Source organism: Mustelus asterias, chromosome 6 (assembly GCF_964213995.1).
Source record: "Mustelus asterias chromosome 6, sMusAst1.hap1.1, whole genome shotgun sequence".
NCBI classification, from domain to species: Eukaryota; Metazoa; Chordata; class Chondrichthyes; order Carcharhiniformes; family Triakidae; genus Mustelus; species Mustelus asterias.
Genome location: NC_135806.1, coordinates 53733611 through 53746827, shown reverse-complemented (window position 1 = coordinate 53746827; position 13217 = coordinate 53733611). Strand labels below are relative to the sequence as shown.

Genomic DNA, 13217 nt, shown 5'->3' with positions numbered 1-13217 from the left:
AATAATATTTTCAGTGTGTCAGTGGAACTAACTTAGTTCCTCATCATGATTAATACTGCAGACCTCTTAAAATGTTGACCTGTGATTCTGCCATTAACATAAAGTAGACAATAGTTGCGATGTGATTGGAAGAATCAATGCATAGTTTTGTTCCCTCATGATCTCCACTATAGATATTCATAACATTTGAGCAGTAGTTGAATGCTGTGACGGTGATAAGCTTGAGCAGTTCCAAATGAATGAACTAAGACTGGCAGAATGGCCTTCCTTATCTACATTTATCTTTGAAGATTAAGCTAGTTAATAAAGAAAGCAGTCATTCCTGCTTAAGCAGGAACCAAACATTGAAGTGCATGTTAAATAGCTCAAACATTACCTGTGAGAAAACAATTATAAAGATTATATTGGAATCAATAGAATCTGAAAAGGAAATAAGTCATGTGTGGTTAATATTTCAAATAAGAAATTTCCAAAGTCTAAAGGAATAGCTTGTTAGTGCAAATTGAACTGAACCTGATGCTTTTTTCCAAAGTATACTTGAGATCTTCCCTAAAGTCTTGAACAGTTCACCAGAAGGTGGTGGCTGGAATTCTCCAGCCATTCGCCCCTCGTCGCCATTGCCAGCGCGAAAGGGGAATTTGGCACTCAGCCAAATCGCCATTCACTGCGGCGAGACCAGAGAATTCCAACTCTGGGCGAGGTCGGAGAATCGGGCTTGATATCATAATATGGGAAAATTGCCATTTAAACAGTCAACTCAATGTAAGATTACCAAAAGAAAAAATTGGTTATTATTTTTATCCAACTCGGACAAAGAAAGGAACATAGCAGTTTGAAACAACTGAGTGGCTTGTGGGGTCATTTCAGAGGGTATTTAGGAACATTTGGAACTGCTTCAGTTTATCACCGTCACAGCATTCAACTATTGCTCAAATGTTATGAAAAGTAATACAACCGCATTGCCAAGAGTCTAGACACATGTAGACCAGACCAGATAAGGGTGACAGATTTTCTCCCCTAAAGGACAGTAGTGAACCTGATGGGTTTTTATGATAATTGACAATAGTTTCATAGCCACTATTACCAAAACTAACTTTTTAATTACAAATTTAACTTCGATGAGCTGCTATAGTGGTAATTGAATCTGTGTCTCCAGAGTTAGGAGCCTGGGTCCCTGGATTGCTAATCCTTTGACATTACCACTACTTGCCCTGGAGCACTGAGACTGTACTTGCATCACGTAGACTGCAATAGTTCAAGAAGGCGGCTCACCACCCCTTAGGGGCAACAGGGAATGGGCAACAAATGCTTCCCTAGCCGGCAATGCCCACATCCTGTGAAAGAATGAAAACATAGGTAATTGGTCAATTTCAAAGGCTTGAGTTAGTCATGCTTTGTGACCCAAGATAATTAACAATGAAGATTATTATTGAATGCAAGACTAGTATAAACATCATTGTCCAATCCTGATTAAGCTCTTATATTATTATCACATATTAGTATAAATGTCTGGCAGTAGTTCGCAAGACACTCTTTCATGACCATTTTTGGTGCAAATTATAAAATATGCAAATAATATGATGTGAATTTGACTTTCCTGGTAATGCATATCAGCATTTCTAATACTTATGTTTCAGACAACAAACTCGCTTAGGGCTGGGGGCCTGGACGGGGAAGAATTTATAAAATGCATACAGGAAGATTCTTAGAAACTTAGAAACCCTACAGCACAGAAAGAGGCCATTCGGCCCATCGAGTCTGCGCCGACCACAATCCCACCCAGGCCCTACCCCCATATCCTTCCATATTTACCCACTAATCCCTCTAACCTACGCATCCCAGGACACTAAGGGCAAACTTTTAGCATGGCCAATTAACCTAACCCGCACATCTTTGGACTGTGGGAGGAAACCGGAGCACCCGGAGGAAACCCATGCAGACACGAGGAGAATGTACAAACTCCACACAGACAGGGACCCAAGCCAGGAATCGAACCCAGGTCCCTGGAGCTGTGAAGCAGCAGTGCCGGCTGTAGTTGGCCTTCCCCCAATTCAGCACCTTTACCCATAGGACAACACTCATCTTTTTCCATTACTACCCTAAAATTTACAGAATTGTGGTCACTATTTGCCACATGTTCCCCTACTGAAACTTTGGGGAATGAGCCCGGTCAGGTCATCAAAGTTTCAGTAGGGGAACATGTGGCAAATAGTGACCACAATTCTGTAAACTTTAGGATAGTAATGGAAAAAGATGTGTGTTGTCCTATGAGTAAGGTGCTGAATTGGGGGAAGGCTAACTACAGCCGGATTAGGCAGGATTTGGTGGCTGTTGATTGGGAGAGGCTGTTCGAGGGTAAATCAACATCTGGCATGTGGGAGTCTTTTAAGGAGCAGTTGATAGGACTGCAGGACAGGCATGTGTCTCTAAAGAGGAAGGATAGGAAAGGTAGGATTCGGGAACCGTGGATAACCAGTGAAATTGTGGATCAAAGAAAAAAGAGGCATACATGAGGTCCAGGCAGCTAAAAACAGATGGAGCACTGGAGGAATACAGAGAAAGTAGAAAAGAACTCAAACAGGGAATTAGAAGGGCAAAAAGGGGTCACGAAATGTCTTTGGCAGACAGGATTAAGGAGAATCCTAAGGCATTTTATACATACATTAGGAACAAGAGGGTTGCTTGGGAAAGAATCGGACCTCTCGGGACAAAGGAGGGGAATTATGCTTGGAACCAAAGGAAGTAGGACAGATTCTAAACGAATACTTTGCATCAGTATTCACAAAGGAGAGGGACATATTGACTGGTAGTGTCTTGAAGAGATGTGTTGACCCGCTAGAAAAAATCTCAATTACAAGGGAGGAAGTGTTAGGTTTTTTAGGAAACATTAAGACAGACACATCCCCAGGGCCAGATGGCATCTATCCGAGACTCCTCAAGGAGGCAAGAGATGAAATTGCTGGGCCTCTAACAGAAATCTTTGTCTCTTCACTGGACACAGGTGAGGTCTCAGAGGATTGGAGGATAGCAAATGTGGTCCCGTTATTTAAGAAGGGTGGCAAGGATAACCCGGGTAATTATAGGCCAGTGAGCTTGACGTCCGTGGTAGGGAAGTTGTTGGAGAAGATTCTTAGAGATAGGATATATGCGCATTTAGAACTGAATAATTTCATTAGCGATACACAGCATGGTTTTGTACGAGGGAGGTCATGCCTCATAAATTTGGTTGAATTTTTTGAGGAGGTGACAAAAACAATTGACGAAGGAAGGGCCGTGGATGTCGTCTATATGGATTTTAGTAAAGTGTTTGACAAGGTCCCTCATGGCAGGCTGGTGCAAAAGGTTAAATATCACGGGATAAAAGGTGAGCTAGCTAGATGGATGGAGAACTGGCTTAGCCATAGAAGACAGGGGGTAACAGTGGAGGGGTCTTTTTCCGGTTGGAGGTCTGTGACTGGTGGTGTTCCGCAGGGCTCTGTACTGGGACCTCTGCTGTTTGTGATATATATAAATGATTTGGAGGAAGATGTAGCTGGTGTGATAAGTAAGTTTGCGGACGACACAAAGATTGCTGGAGTTGCGGATAGTGATGAACGTTGTCAGAGAATACAGCAGGCTATAGACAGGCTGGAACATTGGGCGGAGAAATGGCAGATGGAATTTAATCCAGATAAATGCGAAGTGATGCATTTCGGTCGATCTAATGTAAGGGGGAGCTATACAATAAATGGCAGAACCATTAGGAGTATAGACACACAGAGGGACCTGGGTGTACAAGTCCACAGATCCTTAAAGGTGGCAGCACAGGTGGAGAGGATGGTCAAGCAGGCATATAGCATGCTTGCCTTTATTGGATGGGGCATAGAATATAAAAGTTGGCATATGATGTTGCAGCTGTATGGAACGTTGGTTAGGCCACATTTGGAATACTGCGTCCAGTTCTGGCCGCCACACTACCAGAAGGACGTGGAGGCTTTGGAGAGAGTGCAGAGAAGGTTTACCAGGATGTTGCCTAGTATGGAGGGTCTTAGCTATGAGGAGAGATTGGGTAAACTGGGGTTGTTGTCCCTGGAAAGACGGAGGGTGAGGGGCGACCTAATAGAGGTGTACAAAATTATGAAGGGCATAGATAGGGTGAACAGTGGGAAGCTTTTTCCCAGGTCGGAGGTGACGAACACAAGGGGTCACGGGTTCAAGGTGAGGGGGGCAAGGTTCAACACAGATGTCAGGGGGACATATTTTACACAGAGGGTGGTGGGGGCCTGGAATGCACTGCCAAGCAAGGTGATTGAGGCGGACACACTGGGATCGTTTAAGACTTATCTAGATAGCCCATGAACAGACTGGGAATAGAGGGATACAAACGAATGGTCTAGTTGGGCACATGAGCGGCGCAGGCTTGGAGGGCCGAAGGGCCTGTTCCTGTGCTGTATTGTTCTTTGTTCTTTGGTGGGCTTGTGGGTGGTTGGATTGTAATCCAAAATAACTAAATTTAGTGTGTGGCCCCAGTGGGGAAATTACCGAGAAGATTTAATTTTTTACAACTCGGGCAAATGATATTTCAACTAAGAATTGATTTGATTTATTATTGTCACATGTATCAGGATAAAGTAAAAGTATTGTTTCTTGCGAGCTGTGCAGACAAAACATACCGTTCATAGAGTACATAGGGAGAAGGAAAGGGTGCAGAATATGGTGTTGCAGTTCCCAATAGGATAAAGAGAAAGATCAGAGGAGGACCATTCAGAAGTCTGACAGCAAAAATGTCAATTTTATTTGAAATAAGCCATGCAACAAAAATGTATCTTAATTGTCTTGCAAATTTCCTCTACTTTCTGAAAAAGGAATAGGATTTCTGGTCTTTTTTGGTTAGGCTGCATTTAGTGTTTCCTTTCAGCATTTACATCAGGTTTTGCTGTCCAGCATGTTCTGTGTTAATTGGGATTAACTGTTCAGACTTTCGTGGTCACATATTGGATTTTTCAGTGTTCTGAAATCTGGCTGCGTCTACATTTTTGTGAAGTTATTTTATTGTCTGAAACTTTGGTGTTCCTTGATTTTGAATTAGCAATGAAAATATGTTAGCAAGCAGAGCACCTAGGAAAGCCTAATCTGCATTGTATTATTGAATTTGGATCAGACTTCCACTGCCATCTAACAGCAACTTTATGATGTGGATTACACCAGTTCCAAAATATAGCTCAGCACCACCTTACCATAGAACCATAGAATCCCCACAGTGCAGGACCTTAGAGGAAAAATAGGGTTGAAGAATAAATGCTGCAGTTGCTAGCAATGACCATATCTTGACAATTATATATATTTTTAAAATTCCCATCTCTTGCCTCAGCCTACATCCATTGTCTGAATGTGCAGGATATTGATGGTTGCTACAAAATCACAGCTATGTATTATTGGGGCAGCACGGTGGCACAGTGGTTAGCACTGCTCCCTCACAGCGCTAGGGACCCAGGTTCGATTCCCGGCTTGGGTCACTGTCTGTGTGGAGCTTGCACGTTCTCCCCGTTTCTGCTTGGGTTTCCTCCGGATGCTCCGGTTTCCTCCCACAGTCCAAAGATGTGCAGGTTAGGTGGATTGGCCATGCAAAATTGCCAAGTGTCAGGGGGACTAGCTAGCGCAAAATGCATGGGGTTATGGAGAAAAGTGCTTGGGTGAGATTGGGGTCGGTGCAGACTCGATGGGATGAATGGCCTCCTTCTGCACTGTATGATTCTATGATCCTATTAGACTGACAGAGAAGCAGGTTGGCCACCTTCAGTCAACCTTCAGGTAATGCTACAAAAATGTTTTCAAAGCAAAAAAATAAAATTTATGATAGTAGTTCACCTCGTTGGCATCACATGAGTATAAATGATGGTGAGACAGAAAGACTTCCATTTATATAGTTCCTTTGACGACCTGAGGCCATGTAGTGTGGATTAGGCTGTCTTGAGAACCACAATAGAGAAGATCATTGAGGCATTGAAGTAACGGTTTGATACCCTGACTGCCCTAGAGTAGCCCTTCCAGTGCTTAGTGGAGCATGTGTTCCAATTCATGGTATTCTGCGATAGGCTCCATAATGTGGACATCACATGCTCTGTCACCAGAGAGATAATGTACATCTCAGGAAGAGAAGGAAGGAATGAGGCAGCTGGCAGATCCATTGTGATTGTCTCAATTAACTCTGGTTCCTGTGAACATAATCACAGTCCACATGCTATGATCCCTCTTGAACAGTGTAAGTTCTGAGATTTTAACCATATAGGCAACAAGGGACAATTTGGTGAAGTGTAGATTAATACTGATCAAAGACAGGGTGGGACGTGAGTAGTGGACTGCATCTCTTGCTCTATGGTTCAGCCTTGGGGCAGGTTGACACTTCGTCTCTATTCCCTCCCCATAGCTTCTACTTCCCCGTGGACAGCAGGCACTTGGTCAGTGAAAGCTGCTGTTTATTAACTCTTTCCAAGCCACAACCATGTTATTGCATTCTGATAAATGAAGCAAGGCTATTTAATTGGCTTAAGGGGTGCGTGATTGGTCTGGGTGGTGCATGATCAGTTTCTGATTGCTTTCTTGAGGGTGATGGTTGGATTGAGGAATAAATGCCCATCAAAGTTTCATCTGAGTCCTCTGCAGCAGAATGTGTAAGTAACGCTGCCCTCCAACAAATTTCCACCTCCACTGTCCTCACTCCTGCCCAGGCTGCAAACCATTGGCCATTTGCAGATTGGCCATTAGCAGATCCCACTTCTGTGTAACAATTGAAAGTCAGCACAGTGCCAGTATCTGAGCTGGTGGCAGTGAGATTGAGTGACAATGGTTATAATATGTTCAGAAGGCAATAATACACCTTCAGGGTGAGAATCACAACTGGTAGGGAATGCATTTTTTTAATAGGAAAACATGTTTGGATGGGTTTTAAAGCTCTGGCCGAGACCAGAATCTCCACTTTGTAGTTAAAACTTCATTGACGATGGGGACTGCTGATGTGAATGAGGACAGGAATGTTTAGGATATGGTTTCATCAGGAGGGCTCTTCTCTGATTCAGAGGGCCCTGCTGATTTGATTATTTTCAATTACCCAGCAGTGTAAAGTCTCTGAGGCAGATGGACATTGCGTTCTCAGCTAGAGACACAACCTCCAGTGAGGAAGAGAGAGGGTTAAGAGGAGAAGGGAACACAGGGGGACTCAGGATACAGTGGCTTTTCTGGGAAGGGGACAGAGCACTGCTAGATCCCGAGGGTCAGGAGGAACTCTGAGACCCTCAGCAGAGGTGCAGACAATCCATTGCTGCCCTATGAGTATACAGGTGGTGATTTAGCTCCCTGCAACTGAGCGAGACTCAACGCAGGAGAAGAATCAACTTTTCAGAGCCACTGTGATATCACTTTGGGAGACGCTTACAGGGGAGATCGCATCCAACTGCACTGAGGAGCCGATGCCTGTTACAGTAGCATTGAACCTCTTTGCAACAGGTTCATTCCAGGCAAGTCATGGAGATCTCATTGAGATAATGCAGCATGCTACACAAAGTTTTTCACAGATGCAATATTCTGAAGGGCTGGGAATTACATTTCATTTACTCAGGATATCCATATACACATGGATAGAGTTTGAGAATTTGCAGCTATTGCAGATTGCGGGGAACCATTGCCTCCACGCACAAAGCCATTAAGGTTCCTGCTGGACTGCCAGGAACCTGCATAAAAAGGAAGGGATTCCACTTGATCAATGTCCAGTTCTCGTGTGACCATAATTCGTGGGTTATGCAGGTGTGTACCAGGTGCCTGAGCAACTGTCACAACTCATCTATCCTTAGGAACTCGAGTTCCAGATCTTTTAACCAGCCCAGATTCACTGGAGGAGTGGCTACTAGGTGCGAAGGACTATCCACTGAAAAGGTGGCTAATGCCGTTTGTGAGGGTGCCCAGATCTGTTGCAGAGTGTCACACCGGCACCCGGGCCAAAATGGAGCAGACCACCCATTTCCTAAAGCTGCAGTTCTGATGCCTGGGCAGATGGGGAGGTGCATTACAGTGCTTCCCCCTCACATGTGTCTCCTGAAGGTTGTGGTTTGCTGTGCACTCCATAATTGCCTCGCGTAGAGGAAATGCCCTGAAGGATGCAAACTTGCTAAATGGGGCCAATGCTCTGATAAGAAGAGTGATGATGAGTTGAGGGATCACAGCGATGCTCCTGCTGATGGTCCAGACCATGATTGAATGGATGGGTGTGACTTTAGGGCTGCCTTAATATAGCAAAGATTTCTGTAGCAGTGGCGAGGCTCACTATAGAAGAGGTCTGGTCTTCCTTTACCCCTGTTGTTATGAGCGAGTCCTGTAGCCCTATTAACGAAATGTTCACCATCACCCCACACAAGAACACCCAATTCCTCCTGCTCTCCCTCAAACTTCTATTTCTTCCCTAAACCTCCAGACATCAGCCACACAGCCACCAAGAAGAACATCAACATGAGGGAAAGCGAGAGTTTTTCCACAAGTTTGAAAGGTCGAACAACATCAATGAATAATCAATCACGTCGTCCTTTCCATGATAAATGTGGGTATTTACTAACCTGTTTCCAAGTGCTATTGCGCAATGCTCCTCCTCACACCCACCTTGCTGCTGCCACTCCGAGACTCTTGCTGAGACGTATGTGAGTCTTCAGTCGCCATGGCAATGTTCAAGGCCTGTGTCAATGGCTGATGGAAGGAGGAGATACTGCCCTCATCAGAAGGGCCATGAGAGGAACTTGTAGCTGCTGCTCACCCCCTGCCATGGTGACTAGTTGGTTATCCTTGCTAGCCAGTGAGGTGCCAGGAGATGCTTGAGTGACAATCCCCTCTTGCCCTGGGTTTGAACCTCTGAACTCACAGCCAGGGTGATGATGTGCAGGCCAGAATGCATCCCACGATTGGATGTGCTGTGCACTCGGTTATTCCCTCCAGCACGGTTGCCAGTCTGCCTATGGAGGCACTGCCTATGGAGGCACTGCCTATGGAGACTGTGCCACCGTGGGCGGCACGGTAGCACAGTGGTTAGCACTGCTGCTTCACAGCTCCAGGGACCTGGGTTCGATTCCCGGCTTGGGTCACTGTCTGTGTGGAGTTTGCACATTCTCCTCGTGTCTGCGTGGGTTTCCTCCAGGTGCTCCGGTTTCCTCCCACAGTCCAAAGATGTGCGGGTTAGGTTGATTGGCCACACTAAAAAATTGCCCCTTAGTGTCCTGGGATGCGTGGATTCGCGGGTAAAATACGTAGGGATATGGGGGAAGGACTTGGGTGGGATTGTGGTCGGTGCAGACTCGATGGGCCGAATGGCCTCTTTCTGTATTGTAGGGTTTCTATGATTTCTATGAAACTTGGCACTCTGAAAGTGGCTGATTGCAGTCCTCATGGCCTAGATGAACACCTCCAGAGTCTGGGCCAGAGAAGGTAACCTCTCTGTTACACCTACCAAACCTTCACAGAGCTCGTACTGGACACCCAGCATCTGCTGTCTTACGGACAACTCCTAAGGTTCATTATCCAACTCCGAATCAGTGTCTGGGACATCCTAGACTATCCTTCAACTGCCCAAGACCTGCGTCATCACACTCCCCAGCAGCTGCCCATGCGAATGCCAGTGTGTGCGTGACCCCTGCCCAAAGCACAAAACATTGCCGTGGTGCTGGATGCAGAGAGAGCATGTGACGTTGCATCCTGTTAGATTTAGCCTTGATATGGCACAGTGGCTGAACAGGCACAATGGGCTGAATAGTCTACTTCCTGCTCTTTTGACCCTCTTTCTCCCCCTCCTTATAATTCTCTGCTCCCTATTGTCTGTCTGTCTCATTTTGTTCTCTCTCTCTCTCATTGTGTTCTCGTTTTCATTCACTGGTCACAGTCACTACCCCCTTTCTTTTCTGTTCACTCTGTGTCAACTCCTCTAACTATCTGTATTGGCCTGTGTTGTCCCCACACAGGTGTCTATTGATATGCAGAGTGAATAAAGTTCTAGGAGAGATTTTTTAAAAGCTGGATGCTGCAAATCTGAAATAAAACAGGAAATAGTGACATTGCACAGCAGATTCAGCAGCATCTGAAACGTTGGTTCATATTTTGCATTAGAATTAAAGTGGGGAATACTCTATCTGACCAACAGAATCTTTACACATCCTTTCTGGAATTTTCTGGAAACATATTTTTTTTCAGCGGTGTTTGAAAGAATAAACTTTCATGCCTCTACTTTATAGATCTTTTGATAAATTCCAATGAATAGTTCAGCTGGTGGGAGTGCAGAATAATTGAGTAATATGTAGAAAGTGAGTGAATTGTAAGGATAATAGCAGACCTCTATTTTGTTTTGTGTATGTTGCTTAGCAAATTTTATTCTTTCAGTAGTGGTTGGGAAATGTTTCAGTAAGTGACACATGGTGGCACACAGTGGTTAGCACTGGCGCCTCACAGCACCAGGGACCTGGGGTTTGATTCCCAGCTTGGGTCACTGTGCTTGTGGAGTTTGCACGTTCTCCTCGTGTCTACGTGGGTTTCCTCCGGGTGCTCTGTTTTCCTCCCACAGTCCAAAAATGTGCGGGTTAGGTTGATTGGCCATGCTAAATTAGCACTTAGTGTCAGGGGGACTAGGAGGCTAAGTACCTGGGGTGAAGGGGATAGGGGCTGGGTTGGATTGTGGTTGGTGCAGACTCGATGGGCCAAATGGTGGCCTCCTGCACTGTAGGGATTCTATGAATACATTTTTAAAAAAGTATCATGTCCTTACACAGAGTATGGATGTGAATGATGGCTGTATGAGGAACTGGCATGCACAGCATTGCAGAAAGCAACTAACCAAACTCTTGAGACATACACACTAAAGTCACAAGGTTCAACACACGGTAGCTTGGTCACATGTAAAACAGTAAAACATAATCTCAGTTCTGAACCATCTGCCCAGAAAAGGATAAGCTGACTTATTTTAACACTTTATAGTGCTCCTCCAAAGCATATCTGCTGCTACATGTTCACTATATAATTTAGATACTGAATCAACAGTCTCGGCAGGCCAATAAAAACACAGAATCTATCACAAATTTGTAGAATTGGGAGATTTAAGGTGGAAATAATATTGGCTTCCGATATTTTGTCAAACTATCAGTGACGTCACTTCCTGAGAGTGCAGCTGCCTATCTAAGATACATGTCAATGTGTTTGCAGGGTTGTGTGGTTTTGCATGAGGCAGGAAGGAGAGTGGTTTTGTAACCACCACTTCTCCTCTTGGAGACTTCACTGTGTAGATTTGTTCTTTTTTTGTTAGCTCGGAGGCGCCATTTTAAGAAGGTAGATTTTGCCACTCGTCCTTATCAGGTAAGAAACATTTTTTGCAATTCTAGTCCGTTAACGCAGAGCTGATTTTAGCAAGAACTTTGAATGTGACCAGCAGATGTGCTCAGTGTTATCATTCCATGCTTTGATGCCATCCTGGGCAATATGCAAACTTATGTATTTCACATTCAAGTGACAAGTCTGGTTTCATCTCGTGTGATGGTGATTCTTTGCAATGTGTAATCAATGCTGAAAACGTTCACATGAGACTTGATCTCCCAGCATTCTGATGAACTGATTGATCTACTTAAACAGATTGCATTTTGGAATTCACCATTTTGTTCTTTGTGGTAAAGTGAGCAGCTGTTGGTGGATATCTGTGGACTGGCTTGTGTCTCATGCAATTATATATTTAAAAAATGTTTCATAGACTTCTTTTAAATTATATAGATGAACTGTGATAATGGCCATCAGTGCATTTTGCTTGAAACTTCTAGTGCCGTTTTGTGCCTTAATTAGTGTATCATGAAAGGCCTAATATTAGATTAATAATATTTCCACTAGCTTCATTAACTTGCTGCTAAGTAGAAAATTGGATTCCCATATTCTTTAAGATTAACTTTGAATGATCCTGATTACATTTAGTGAGAATGCAAAGTTTAAAATTATTGAAACAGAGATTGTAGCAGCGTAAAGAACATTGTTGTTGGCATGTGACATCTCACAGCACTTGTGTTGCTTGAGGCCTGTAGATCATTTGCCCATGAAATGGTCTGGCCTAGGGAGTGTGGTTAGGCAGAGCACATCTACAGGAGGGGAAAAAAATGCCCATAAAAGTAGACCTCACTAAATTGAGTCCACCTAATTTTATCCCCTCATTTTAGTTGAATATTTATAAGTTTACCCCACTATGCAACTGATGAAAGACACTTCTCTATTAACAGGGGGCAGGCAGTAGCTTAAACTGGTGTGATAAAAGTACTGTATTAAATTTTTAGCCTGCTTAATTAAACTATGATGTAACAACAGATAATCAATCGTTCAACGATACTTCTAAACCTAATTGGTTACAATGATGGCTGTATGAGGAACTGGCATACACAGCATTGCAAAAAGCAATTAACCAAATTCTTGGGACATGCACACTAAAGTCACAAGGTTCAACGCAGGGTAGCCTCATCATATGGAAAACAGTAAAATATAATCTCCGCTCTGAACGATCTGCCCAGAAAAGGATAAGCTGACTTATTTCAACACTTTCTAGTGCTCCTCCAACGCATATCTGTGGCTATGTGTTCACAGTAAAGATGGTAGGGCAGGTGAGGTGTAGCAGCGGTCATACATATGAGGTGGAGGACACCTGTGTGACCCACAACAACCACATCTGCAGTAAGTGTCTGGAGTTTGAGGAACTTGGGCTCAGAATTGATCAGCTGGAGTCTTAACTTCGGACACTGATGCATCAGGGAGGGGACAAATTACCTGGACATTTTGCTCCAGGAGGCAGTCACATTAGACTATACATAAATCAGATTTGGTCCATGGTCAGGGACTGCGAGTGAGGCACTTATGAGAATTTGGAGGGTAGCACTGGAGGACCCCCAGCCCTTTCAATTAACTATTAGGTTCAAGGTTGTTGCAGCTTGTGCAAGTGAAAGCAGGAATTGCAGGGAGGATGAGAAAACTTGCAGGGGGTGAGGGGGTTAAAAGGAATGTAGTTGTAGTAAGGAACAGTATGGTTAGACAGATGGATATGGTTCTCTGCAACTCAGAGCATCAGATCCAAAGGTTGTGTTTCTTGCCTGGTGCCAGTGTTAAGGACACTTTCTCAGGCTGGAAAGGAACTTGAGAGTGGGAGGAGAAAGAACCAGTTGTTGTGGTCCACATCAGCACCAACAGCTTGGGTA

General features: G+C 44.3%; 1 protein-coding gene across 5 annotated transcripts in view; it reads left to right on the top strand.

Annotated features, from left to right (window-relative positions):
- The window catches only part of dock8 (dedicator of cytokinesis 8), a 252915-nt gene that overhangs the window by 42499 nt on the left and 197199 nt on the right, over positions 1–13217 (top strand). The window contains exon 1 of one of the 5 annotated variants that reach the window (XM_078214328.1): positions 11209–11352. The exons of the other annotated variants lie outside the window; for them this stretch is intronic. The gene's annotated coding sequence lies outside the window, so the exon portion shown is untranslated. Of the gene's footprint in view, positions 1–11208; positions 11353–13217 lie in introns of those variants that run through there. 5 annotated transcript variants of the gene reach the window in all.